The sequence below is a fragment of the Lithobates pipiens genome, unplaced genomic scaffold (assembly GCF_037356315.1).
Source record: "Lithobates pipiens isolate NorthernLeopardFrog02 unplaced genomic scaffold, aLitPip1_a1.2 Scaffold_18, whole genome shotgun sequence".
Taxonomy (NCBI): domain Eukaryota; kingdom Metazoa; phylum Chordata; class Amphibia; order Anura; family Ranidae; genus Lithobates; species Lithobates pipiens.
This window is the reverse complement of record NW_027507758.1, coordinates 470,751,038-470,762,555: the sequence shown is the minus strand read 5'-3', so window position 1 is coordinate 470,762,555 and position 11,518 is coordinate 470,751,038. Positions and strand designations below refer to the sequence as shown.

General features: G+C 50.1%; 1 pseudogene; it reads left to right on the top strand.

The window, feature by feature from the left end:
- Window positions 1-8,664: 8,664 nt before the first annotated feature.
- LOC143990884 (5S ribosomal RNA) lies at window positions 8,665-8,783 on the top strand (annotated as a pseudogene).
- The last annotated feature ends 2,735 nt before the right edge of the window (window positions 8,784-11,518 follow it).

Genomic DNA, 11,518 nt, shown 5'->3' with positions numbered 1-11,518 from the left:
TATGATGTGGCAGTGCAAAGGTATGGTCAATGAAGCAGCTACAAGCGCTTGAATCAATTATGGCTTGAACCAGAAGTTTCTGTTCTGGAAGCTGTAAGGAAACAGGAATGGGAATGTGAGCAGACCTGACCAAAGTTAGTAGATAGGGGTCGTGAGGAGAGGAGAGCTGGACTTATGAGTCTTGTTGGGACACTGGTTTGCATAGTGACTGGCTCCTCCGCAGTAGAGACAGAGGTTATGTAGGCGGCGGCGCTGCTTTTCTTCCGTCGTTAATGGTGCACGGAGCAAACCTATCTGCATAGGCTCCGTAGTCTAGGTGAAAGCAGCAGGTGGTGGAGATGCAGGAGTGAGTAGACTGCTCGGAACTGGGACTTTAGGTAGTATCCATACAGGCCGGTACTGACTGGTTCTTTCAGATTGTGGTTCCCTTAACCTGCGATCAATCTGAATGGACAGCTGGATCAGGAACCCCAACATGGGCTAGCTCATCCTTGAGAGCCTCCGATAGTCCTAGTCGGAATTGAAAACGGAGAGCGGCGTCGTTCCATTGTGTATTGAAACTCCACCGTTTTAAATCAGTTACGCAGTCCTCCACAGGTCTGCGGCTTTGCTGAAGGGCATGAAGGCTGGCTTCGGCTGTGGTGGTACAGTGGGGGTCATTGTAGAGTTTGGCCATCTCATTAAAGAAAGAGTCCATGGTATTCAGGAGAGGACTCGCTTGTTCAAGGAGGTGGTGAGCCCAGGTCTGGGGTTCCCGCTGAAGCAAGGAAACAATGAACCCCACCTTGGTACTGTCCAGGCAGAAGGTACAGGGTTGTGTTAGAAAGTACCACCAGCAAGTATTCCTAAAGGCACGGAACTTGCTGTGGTCTCCAGCAAACTTCTCGGGAGCAGGAACCCATAGTTCAGGGGGTGGCACCATTACTGTAGGTATAGATACTGAAGAGAAAGATGCAGGTGCTGGGGCTGTTGGTTGTGTTGTGGTGCTCAGAGAGAGAGACTCTGTTACAGCCATTAATACCCGTCTTGTAGGCCCTGGACAGCCTGGGCCTACAAGGTAAGATTTGCAATTTGTTGGCACAGTGCTTCCATAGCGGAGGCCCCCCTTTCGGACTCCATGTGGCTGGATTGTACTGTCAAGTACCTTACAGCGGAGTCCGAAATGATGAGGGTGGCCTCTTGCACGGTCCTGGTCCTAGCACCCCTGAAGGTGGGGACAGGAACTGCTAGAGCAGCGGAAGGGTGCAGGTGCCTGTAGGCAGGTAAATAGCAGGTCAGGAACAAGCAGGAGTTGGCAACGGGCTGGCAGAGAGGTACACAAACGGCAGGCAGACCCATGGTCGGGGACAGGCAGAGGTCGGCAACAGGCTAGGCAGCGAAATACAAAATCAGAAGACAGAGCAGTAGTCAGAAAGTCCAAGCCAGGGTCGGTGCATGTAAACAGAGGCAGACAAGGTTGCAGGGGTAATCCAAGAGAGTAGTCAGGGTGAGCCGGTTGTTCAGGATCAGGAGAAGTCAAACAGCAGGTATACAGGAACAAGCTGAGACAATCCAGCACTGACACTAAGTGGCTCCTCATTTAAATAGGGTGCCGTGCGCCGTGATTCGTTGGCGTGCACGCATGCTCACGCATACCAGTGCAAAGGATGTGCCTAGTGCACATATCAGTTCCAATAAATGCGCCAAGTGCACGTACTGGATCCGGGACTCGCTTGCAACTTGACACACGTGTGTTCGCATTGGAGGGATGAAGATTGATGATTAGTGCACGGAAACGGGCGTTTGCTGCGGAGGTTCCCTGACAGAAGGGGTCAGTCCGGTCCTGGAGCTCAAGGCCCTCAACAGCTTTGTGAAAGTACAAAGGTTCAGGATGAAATCAGTTCGCTCAGTGTTCGCTGCACTCCATCAGGGGGATTTTCTGGCATCCCTGGACATCAAGGATGCATACTTGCATGCCCCCATGTGCATCAAGTGTCAGAGGTTTCTGCGATTTGCAGGCAGGGACGAGCACTAACAATTTGCAGCTCTCCCTTTTGGCCTGGTTTTGGCACCGGGGGTCTTCACCAAAGTGCTAGCCCCAATTCTGGCTTTGCTAAGGCAGTGAGGGATCGCAATCGTGGGTTACCTGGATGACCTCCTTCTGAGAGCAGCTTCCACCTCAGAATTAAGGGAGGATGTGGCAATCACCATGCAAACTCTTCTGGAGTTTGGTTGGTTACTGAACCTCCAGATGTCGGTGTTGGTGCCGACTCAATGCCTGGAGTACCTGGGCTTGCTTCTGGACTCCTCAGAGGCGAGAGTCTTTCTCCTTTCGGACAAGCTGCAGACTCTTCAAGCTGCGGTGAAGTTGTTGGTGTCCCGTAGGTGGTCGCCGCATTGTTTTTGCATGCGAGTCCTGGGTCTCATGGTAGCCACGTTTGAGGTGGTACCGTATGCTCAATTCCACACTTGAGTCTTGCAAAAGGAGATCTTGTCCAAATGGGACAAATCTCCGTTGTCCCTGGATTGTCATTGGATGGTGATCACAACGGACGACAGCCTGATGGGTTGGGGGGAGTTTGGGGCGTACAGTCGGCCCAGGGTCGCTGGACACAGAAAGTATCCCGTCTGCTGATCAGTGTGCTGGAGCGTCAGGCGATCAGGCGATGTCTCTCCACATGGTCACAGAGGCTGCAGGGGCGTGCGGTCAGAATCCAGTCAGACAACACCACGGCAGTGGCGTATGTCAATCATCAAGGAGGAACAAGGAGCTCAGCTGCAGCACTGGAGGTCGCTCACATCTTTCGGTGGGCAGAGTGGCACGTGCCGTCTCTGTCGGCTGTGTACATTCCGGGCGTAGAAAACTGGCAAGTGGACTACCTAAGCCGTCAGATGCTGGATCAAGGGGAATGGTCGCTGCATCCGGATGTATTTCGGCTCCTTTGTCTAAGGTGGGGCATGCCAGATGTAGATCTCCTGGCCTCTCGACTCAATCGGAGGGTACAGAGGTTTGTGGCCAGGTCAAAAGATCCCCAGGCGGACGCGGTAGATGTGTTGGTGGCTCCATGGGGCATTATCGACTGATTTATGCCTTCCCCCCACTCAAACTTCTACCACATCTGCTTCGCAGAGTGGAGGCCGAGGAGATTCTGGTGATTCTGATTGCCGCAGATTGGCCTCAGCGTCCATGGTACGCCGACATAGTGCGAATAGTGGCAGATGTCCATTGGCGGCTGCCGATGCGAGAGGACCTTCTGTCGCAAGGTCCAATACTTCATCCTGCTTTACCGTTGCTGGCTTTAACGGCAAGGTTGTTGAAAGCCAGGTGCTAAGGGACTGAGGTCTGTCAGATTCAGTCATTTACGCTATGCTGAGGGCACGGAAGTCATCTTCTCTGAAGATTTATCATCGTACGTGGAAGGCCTACATCTCCATGTGTAAGGAGATGGGGTGGCGTCGGCAGGATCCTGCTGTTTTTGCAATGAGGAGTGGATCAGAAACTTGCCTTAAGCACCATTAAGGGGCAGATAGCAGCTTTGGCTGTCTTTTTTCAGCGATCCTTGGCGAATCATTCATTGGTGAGTACGTTTGTTCAGGGGGTTCGACATGTGGCCCCTCTGGTTCAACCACCACTGCCTCCGTGGGATTTGAATCTGGTGCTCTCGGTGCGTCAGAAACCGCCGTTTACAACATTAGGGAGATCCCCTTATTGACATTCTCTCAGAAAGTAGTCTTTCTAGTGGCTATTACATCTGCCAGGAGGGTTCCTGAGTTGGCGGCCTTGTCATGTAAGTCTCCCTACTTGGTCCTCCACAAGGATAAGGCGGCGCTGCGCCCGCAACCTTCATTTCTTCCAAAGGTTGTTTCGGCCTCTCATCTAAATGAGGACATTCTGCTTCCATCTTTATGTCCACGGCCGTCACACCCCAAAGAGTTTTCTTTGCATTCCTTGGACGTGGTCCGGGCTCTGCAGGTGTATCTGTCTGCTACAGCTCCTTTTCGGAGGTCGGACTCGCTGTTTGTATTGGTGGCTGATCCGAAGAAGGTCTCGTCGGCCACCATTTCTCAGTGGGTCAGACAGATTGTGGTTCAGGCTTATGCCATAAGGGGGCGGGCGCCTCCCTTTCCTGTCACGGCACATTCTACCAGGGCAATTGGTGCCTCTTGGTCTTTCCGACATCAAGCGCCTGTTTCTCAGGTGTGTAAGGGGGCGACCTGGTTGTCCGTTCACACTTTTACTAAATTTTACAAGGTTGATGTGAGTGCATCTTCGGATGCAAGGTTTTGCAGGTGGCTGTTTAAGGTTGCAACTCCTCCGTTGAGGAGCTCTGGTTGTTATGGGTGGAGTTATTTTCTGGCTGTTCTCATCCCTCGTTTTTTTTTGACACTGCTTAGGGACGTCCCTAAGGTCAAGATGAAGATGCTGTGTCCATTAATGAACGAATAAGAAAATAGGATTTTTGTACTCACTGTAAAATCCTTTTCTCTGAAGTTCATTGATGGACACAGCACCCACCCCTCCTATTTATGTTTGTACTGCTTTTGACAAACTGAGCTGCTGAATACAGTGTGGGTTATAGCCAGTAGGACTGCCCCCTGGGTGTAACTATTCAGTTTTGCTGTTTTTAACATATTCTGCCTAGACCTCTCCTAAAGGGGCGATATAACTCTAAGGTCAAGATGAAGATGCTGTGTCCGTCAATGAACTTCAGAGAAAAGGATTTTACGGTGAGTACAAAAATCCTATTTTTTCCGCTGAAAAAGTTCTCAATACTTTAACCAGTTGCCGACCGCCGCACGCCGATGTACGTCGGTACAATGGCACGGGCAGGCATAAGGACATACATGTACGTCCCTTGCCTCCCGCGGGTCGGGGGCCCGATCGGGCCCCCGCCCGGTGCCTGCGGCGGTCGGAATTCGTACGGGAGCGATCCCGGACGAGGGGACGGCCATTCATTCATGGCCACCCCCTCGCGATCGCTCCCGACGAATAGAAATCCCCGGTGACATCACTTCCTCTCCTGTAATGTAAACACAGGAGAGGAAGTGATGTATTCTCTCCTCCGTGTCGGTATTTTCCGTTCCGACACGGAGGAGAGCGGATCAGTAAGTTGCACCAACACTCACACACACAGTAGAACATGCCAGGCACACTCACACCCCCCCTTTACCCCCCGATCACCCCCCCAATTACCCCTGCCCCCCAGTCACAGTGACACCAATGTCATTTTTTTTTTTTTTTTTTTTTTTTTGCATTGGTGTCATTTGTGACTGTAATAACTGTTAGGGCAGTTAGAGTTAGCCCCCTTTAGTTCTAATGTACCCCCCTAACCCCCCCAATAAAGGTTTAACCCCGTGATCACCCCCCGTCGCCAGTGTCACTAAGGCTGGGTTCACATTGCAGCGGTTTATGAGAACGAATGTGATTCGCACCGCACTGCAGTGCAAATCACATCCGATCTCTGTGCGATTCGAGTTCAGCCATTCGCCGCACCCGCCGCACCCGCCACACCCGCCGCACCCGCCGCAAATTCGCACGGGACCCTTTTTTTGGCCCGCAGCAGAATCGGATCGCATGGGTGTTCACACCATGCGATCCGAGTTTGCAGATCGCACTGCGATATGCGAACTGATCTGGGGGTGTCAGTAACATTTCACTGACACTCCCAGCAGTTCGCATAGGGCAGTGTGAACTGCCGCCGGGAGGCATGCGATGCGGGAACCCGCCGCGGATTCGCGGCGTTTCCGCATCGCTCCAGTGTGAACCCAGCCTAATAAGCGATCATTTTTCTGATCGCCGTATTAGTGTCACAGGTGACGCTAGTTAGGCAGGTAGGTATTTAGGTTCGCCGCAGCTTTTTATAGCGCCAGGGACCCCCATATACTACCGCATAAAGCCCCCTGATTGCCCCCTAGTTAACCCTTTCACCAGTGATCACCATATAACTGTTACAGGTGACGCTGGTTGGTTAGTTATTTTTTTATAGTTTCAGGGCACCCGCCATTTATTACCTAATAAAGGTTTAACCCCCTGATCACCCGGCGGATGTCATTTGTGACTAATAACTGTTAGGGCAGTTAGGGTTAGCCCCCTTTAGTTCTAAGGTACCCCCCTAACCCCCCCAATAAAGGTTTAACCCCGTGATCACCCCCCGTCGCCAGTGTCACTAAGGCTGGGTTCACATTGCAGCGGTTTATGAGAACGGATGTGATTCGCACCGCACTGCAGTGCAAATCACATCCGATCTCTGTGCGATTCGAGTTCAGCCATTCGCCGCACCCGCCGCACCCGCCGCAAATTCGCACGGGACCCTTTTTTTGGCCCGCAGCAGAATCGGATCGCATGGGTGTTCACACCATGCGATCCGAGTTTGCAGATCGCACTGCGATATGCGAACTGATCTGGGGGTGTCAGTAACATTTCACTGACACTCCCAGCAGTTCGCATAGGGCAGTGTGAACTGCCGCCGGGAGGCATGCGATGCGGGAACCCGCCGCGCATTCGTGGCGTTCCCGCATCGCTCCAGTGTGAACCCAGCCTAATAAGCGATCGTTTTTCTGATCGCTGTATTAGTGTCACAGGTGACGCTAGTTAGGCAGGTAGGTATTTAGGTTCGCTGCAGCTTTTTATAGCGCCAGGGACCCCCATATACTACCGCATAAAGCCCCCTGATTGCCCCCTAGTTAACCCTTTCACCAGTGATCACCATATAACTGTTACAGGTGACGCTGGTTGGTTAGTTATTTTTTTATAGTTTCAGGGCACCCGCCATTTATTACCTAGTCTCACTAGTGTACCCCTAAATTTAGGGGTGTCTACTTTCCAAAATGGGGTCATTTGGGGGGGGTTTGTGCCATCTTGGCATTTTATGGCCTTCAAAACTGTAACGCCCTTAGAAAGCCTGAAGGCGGTGCTTGGTTTTCGGGGCCCCGTACGCGGCTAGGCTCCCAAAAAGTCCCACATATGTGGTATCCCCATACTCAGGAGAAGCAGCAGAATTTATTTTGGGGTGTCATTTCACATATGCCCATGGCATGCGTGAGCAATATATCATTTAGTGACAACTTTGTGAAAAAAAAAAAAAAAAAAAAAAAGTTTGTAATTTTCCCGCAACTTGTGGCAAAATATAAAATATTCCATGGACTCAACATGCCTCTCAGCAAATAGCTTGGGGTGTCTACTTTCTAAAATGGGGTCATTTGTGGGGGTTTTGTGCCATCTTGGCATTTTATGGCCTTCAAAACTGTAATAGGTAGTGAGGAGTGAAATCAAAAAATTACGCCCTTAGAAAGCCTGAAGGCGGTGCTTGGTTTTCGGGGCCCCGTACGCGGCTAGGCTCCCAAAAAGTCCCACATATGTGGTATCCCCGTACTCAGGAGAAGCAGCAGAATTTATTTTGGGGTGTCATTTCACATATGCCCATGGCATGCATGAGCAATATATCATTTAGTGACAACTTTGTTAAAAAAAAAAAAAAAAAAAAAAAGTTTGTAATTTTCCCGCAACTTGTGGCAAAATATAAAATATTCCATGAACTCAACATGCCTCTCAGCAAATAGCTTGGGGTGTCTACTTTCTAAAATGGGGTCATTTGTGGGGGTTTTGTGCCATCTTGGCATTTTATGGCCTTCAAAACTGTAATAGGTAGTGAGAAGTGAACTCAAAAATTTACGCCCTTAGAAAGCCTGAAGGCGGTGCTTGGTTTTCGGGGCCCCGTACGCGGCTAGGCTCCCAAAAAGTCCCACATATGTGGTATCCCCATACTCAGGAGAAGCAGCAGAATTTATTTTGGGGTGTCATTTCACATACGCCCATAGCATGTGTGAGCAATATATCATTTAGTGACAACTTTGTGTAAAAAAAAAAAAAAATTTTTTTTTTTGTCATTATTCAATCGCTTGAGGCAAAAAAATAAAATATTCAATGGGCTCAACATGCCTCTTATCAATTTCCTTAGGGGGTCTACTTTCCAAAATGGGGTCATTTGGGGGGGTTTTGTACTGCCCTGCCATTTTAGCACCTCAAGAAATGAGATAGGCAGTCGTAAACTAAAAGCTGCGTAAATTCCAGAAAACGTACCTTAGTTTGTAGATGTGACAACTTTTGCGCAAACCAATAAATATACAATTATTGACTTTTTTTTTACCAAAGACATGTGGCTGAATACATTTTGGCCTAAATGTATGACTAAAATTGAGTTTATTGGATTTTTCTAATAACAAAAAGTAGAAAATATCATTTTTTTTCAAAATTTGCGGTCTTTTTACGTTTATATCGCAAAAAATAAAAATCGCAGAGGCAATCAAATACCATCAAAAGAAAGCTCTATTTGTGGGAAGAAAAGGACGCAAATTTTGTTTGGGTACAACATTGCATGACCGCGCAATTACCAGTTAAAGCAGCGCAGTGCCAAAGTGTAAAAAGACCTCTGGTCATTTACCAGCAAAATGGTCCGGTCTGAAAGTGGTTAATCTATGGATTAGAGGAAGGGCTTTATGGGGAGTTCCAGTGATTAATGCTGCTATTTCCTCTGTAAACAAAAAACGGACTTGTCAAGTAGACAATTTATATTTGCTAATGGTTCCAACAGATAAGAAGTTGGAGTTCCTTTTTTAAAAAGAACAAAAATATATATACATTTTGCCCGCAGGTTCAGTCATTCAAACCTGTGCTGGCGTTCAGAGGCCTACGGCCATATCACCCTGAAAGTGCCCAATCTTGTCTGATCTTGGAGGCTAAGCAGGGTCAGGCCTGGTTAGTACCTGCTTTGGAGACCGCCTGGGAATTCCATTTGCCGTAGGCTTCTCAGACCAGTTTATAGAGGTACTCCAAAGTTGTTCCTGATCAGCTGGCTCAGGGTTTGGCTGGCATATCAGAAGTGGTCTGTTTTACATTTATCGCTATGAAAGATTCTATTCTCCAGGCCTCAAAGCTCATGCTAAGGCTGGTACATGTGCATAGAATCCTATGTTTGAAAGATGGTCAGCCGAAGAGCCATACAAAAGTTCTTGGCCAGTTTCTCTTTTTATGGTGAATGGTTATTTGGAGACAATCTGGATAAGTATATCCAAAGTATTTCTAATGGGAAAAGTTCCCTTTTTTCTGGTTAAGAAGTTTAAGTATTTTTCTTTTAAATGTGCTTCTTCTCCAGTGCTAGGGGCATCTGCCTGCAGGGAGTCACGACGGCCTCCACCGTCAAGATTCAATAGGTAGGGGGGGCGTGGCTTCGACATGCTCGGATAGAGATGTGCTTGCGCTGAGCTCCTGGCCGTCTCCCGCTATCCCTGACCGCTCTGCTTAATGGCGGCGAAGTATGCACACCGCAAGGAAGAAAAAGGCACAGCGGAAAATACGGGCGTCTAAATCGGCCCCTCAGACCCCTGCATCGGGCAAGATTGAGCGTTTATTCCGCCGCTCTCACCAGCTCACCCCGGAATCCAATATGGCGGCCGCACGTGAGACGAGCGCGGAGACCCAGAGTGATTCCTCCAGGCTCTCAATGGGGGCTGAAGAGACAGATCCCTTTGCGGACACCCCTCCGGAGCTGCAGGCTGGGCCTAGCTGTTCCCCACACCCGATTACACACTCCTACCTGCCTGATCTGGAGCTGCGCTCGCTACTTCAGGCACTACCGACAAGGGCTGACATAGTGGCCATCATAAGCACTGTGGAGGAGGCGCACAAGAAGGAGATCTCGGCAGTCAGAGCAGAGGTACAGAAGCTAACAGCTAAAATGACTGCAGGGGAGTAATCTACAGCAGCATTGGACCTCCGTGTGGGGTCTCTGGAGGAGCGCCTTTTATACTGCATATGGAGGCTATTACAGACCAACAAATGCAACAGGAAGAAATGGAAGACCGCAGCCGGAGAAATAATGTCCGAATCCAGGGTCTCCGAGAGGCCACGGGCGCAGAGGACCTGACCGATACAGCACTCGCCATCTTCCGCCACATTACTGGAGGTAAGCTCCCCGAAAGGGTGACCCTAGATCGCATCCACAGAGCCCTGGGCCCTAGATCCCCAGACCCAGAGAGACCCAGAGACGTCATATGTAGATTCCATCACTACACACACAAAGATTTGGTCATCCGCAAAGCCTGGGAGTCGGGTGACATGGAATTTGATGGCGCCAATGTTAAAATCCTCCCAGACCTCTCCCGGGCTACGCTGCGCCGCAGAGCAATGCTTAAACCCCTTTTGAATCTGGCCAGACGACACGGTGTTACCTACAGATGGGGATACCCTCTTTCAGTGACTTTCCGCAAAGACCAAGGTTCCTTCACCCTCAGAAGACCTGCATTGGGAGCCAGCACTGTTTGATTACCTCGGAGTAGCACCAATAGTCATCCCCAATTGGCTGGAGTTTTTGCCTCGCTACAATGCACGCCAAGACCAACAACCGCTCCGAAGAGAGAGATCCCTACCCAGACGCAGGGGGAACCGTCGACTTACCAGAGTACCCTTGAAGGAGGCCCCCAGAGAGATCTGACGCCCTGAAGCGTGAGTACATTCCATGTTGAGACTGTGCCATACATCCCACCTGCCCCGTTTGGGGCCCAGGGTTTTGAGTATTGTCTTGCCCTTACCCATTCCCTAGCCTGGAGAGATCTCGCTCCTCCGCTGCTATTGGCACCCGGAGTATATTCTGACCTAAGGAACTTCTACTTTGGGGGCTCAGGATGATGTTTGGGAGGGGGCGATAGTACCCCCCAATGATAGACGGCTCCTCTGGGGCATCAGAGACGAGCCTTGTTTGGGGGTATGTGCGGAGACAACCCCCCGTTGTAACTACACACTGCTGAATCATGAAGGGTACCCTGCACACATTTATCCTACCACCTGACAGGAGCGGGGGGACCTGTTTCTAGGGGCCCTGGGGAGGCCTACCTCCGAAGCCCTCCACCCTTCGGGGTAAATGCCTATATCTGACTCCCCTTTAGCTGTCAGGATCGGTAAGGCCGCTCCCTATGGATTTCTGGACATTGAGCCCACTCATCACCTTTTTACGGACTGTGGGGCCAGGCAGTGGAGGTGGGGAGCGTATAGCGGAATTGCACTGTGCAGCGATGGAGCTCCCTACTTAGAGCTCGGTGTGGACACTCTTTCCCGCCACCAGATGGTCCTGGGAAGGGAGTGTGGGGAAGGGACTTGTTTATGGTTACAACATGGGGATGTATGGATTTAATTTTTAGTTAGTAATGTACTTCTGGCCGATGTTACAGTTTACAAGCTATGTTCTTCTTGTGGTTTAAACTCTTCGTCTATTAACAGTTATATTCTATTTGGAGCGGTTGGGGGGGGGGGGGGGGGTGGCCGGGAGCTCGCCTATCGGGTGCTGTCCTTCCATCTTCCCCCACCTATTCGCCTGAGGGGTGATACACCCCTCCGGCGTAATATATGCGCATACCGTGTAATTTCACGGATCTCGGTCCTTTGACCGTGTACTAGTATTTCTGTTTGTATTGCACACTTTATACTTACTTGACTTACTTTTCATTTCCTAATACTTTCTTCCTCTATTTCTCTTTTCTCTCTCTC